The 1,990-nt window shown below is 44.6% G+C and overlaps 1 protein-coding gene across 3 annotated transcripts in view; it reads right to left on the minus strand.

Moving 5' to 3' along the window:
* Positions 1-1,990, minus strand: part of SIPA1L3 (signal induced proliferation associated 1 like 3) — a 232,575-nt gene that overhangs the window by 200,045 nt on the left and 30,540 nt on the right. The window lies entirely within an intron of this gene.

The raw sequence follows: 1,990 nt of genomic DNA on the forward strand, positions 1-1,990 counted from the left end.
GTGGGGAACCTATGGATTAAAGGAGGGGAACTGCCAGCAGGCCTTTCAGGCTACAGCTCTTCCCTTCCCCTTCCCCAATGAGAACTAAAGAATGACATGTAAACTGAATTCCCTGAACACTTGGGTCCCCCTCTCTCTGCCTGAGAGGAGACCACGCTCTGTGTGTGGAGTGTTGCCCCTTCTCTAATTAACTTTCCCTTTGATGCTAACTTTGGCGTGTTTTGAACTCTTTCTACACTCTCTGCCAAAGGGCCCTCTTCTCTCGGTGCCGGGCTTGGTCTCCCTCCTACCACCTCGGGGAAATTTACCCTGTCCTGCATCAAAGAGACATGGCTTCGAAGACATCTGTGTGGGGCTTCAGAAGAAGGTGCCTAGCTTTCTACTCCTTTAAGACACTGGCCAGAACAGCTGGGGCTGCCAGAGTGGTCTCAGGACACAGGAGGAAGAAGTCTACAGAGCTAGGAAATGAGAGAAACTGGGTCTGCAATGATGGCGGTGGTTATGCCACGTGGTGGTGCTGGTGAACCAGTCAACCACCTCTGGAAATTTACCTACCTCTGGACTTCCTGATCTGTAAGATTAAAAAAAAGCCAGATTCTTTAAGCTTCAGGCTTGGGTGAGCTTATCCCCAGGGGTTTATGGAGACTTTTCATGGATCCAAGAGCACAACTGTTTTTACGGGGAGGCCACGTTCAGATCCTCAACTTCCACAAATTCCCTTTCCTAAAACAGGTCTGACTGCGACTCAGCTTGCCTCCTCAATTGCCCACCCAACACTGTACAACTGCCCACTTCTTCCCAAAGAGCACTAGGTCTCCAACGACAGAAACATCAAAATCGGTTTGGGGGAAGGGGTCTTAATGAGTAATAAAGACCCTCAGGCCCCTGGACTTGCCTGTCCTTCCCTGACACACACACGTTTTTGTTAAATATGAAACCTGGTTTTAAGAACAGGATATTCTGGCCCATGCTGGGCTCCCTCCTCTAAACTCAGTACAGTCAAAGAAGCATAGATTAGTGGCGCTGATCTACTTAATTAAAATGTTTTTGCAGGACCACCCAATTTTTAAAAATTTGCCAGAAAACATCTCGGGGAAAAATTAATGTGATACTTTCAGATTCCATGGGTTTTATTTTGTCTAATCATATAAAATAATTTTTTCAATTGCAGTCCACCTACATCTTATCTCGTCTTAAAAAATATGTACTATTTTATTTCTTCCACATGTAAAAAAATTTAAAGGTACTATAAAATTTTTACAGATGTTAGCTTCATAATGTACAAGGAGATGAGGTTTATCAAAATTCTGTTGAAGGGACACAAACAAAAATATTTGAAGATCATGAGTTTAAATTTGAATAATCCTGGCCAACTCACTGCCTAATTCCTGGTAGCTGAGCTACAGGAACTCAGCATGGGCTACAAATCCTGGGGGAAAAAAGACTTCAGACAATGGAAAAGTCACACGTGCCTGGGGCTAGAGCCAACAGGGCAGTCTGTCAGGCTCCACACCGCTCCCCCTCAGGCCTCCAAAGCAAAGCTGCTGCCAGACAGTATTTAAAGAGAGATTTTCTAGCCCAGTGGGTCAACTCAAAAGACTCCGTTTCACCCAAGTGAAAAGGCCATGGGCCACTCCTTCCCCTCCAAGCAAGTATGGGTACATACACATGTGTGTGTATGTACACACACACGCGTGTGTGCGCACACACACGGGAAGCATTCACTATAAATTAAATAAGCGAACAAGCACCCTCTTGAACGTTTCTACCACTATCGAAATTCCTCAAGAGCAGACTTTGTTCTGAATCTGAAGGAACATCGCAGCATGAACTTTCCAAACTTGCTTGAGGGTCTACATACTGGTTAAATCATTATGCTAATAAAGCTCACATATCTAACCAAATTTCTTCTAAAACCTGAAACAGTGTACAGAGCTGGGTAAGGAGCAGGAAAGGAATGGTTTTTCCAAAGAAGATCTAGACTCAGATT

This window comes from Pteropus vampyrus, unplaced genomic scaffold (assembly GCF_000151845.1).
Source record: "Pteropus vampyrus isolate Shadow unplaced genomic scaffold, Pvam_2.0 Scaffold203, whole genome shotgun sequence".
NCBI lineage: Eukaryota > Metazoa > Chordata > Mammalia > Chiroptera > Pteropodidae > Pteropus > Pteropus vampyrus.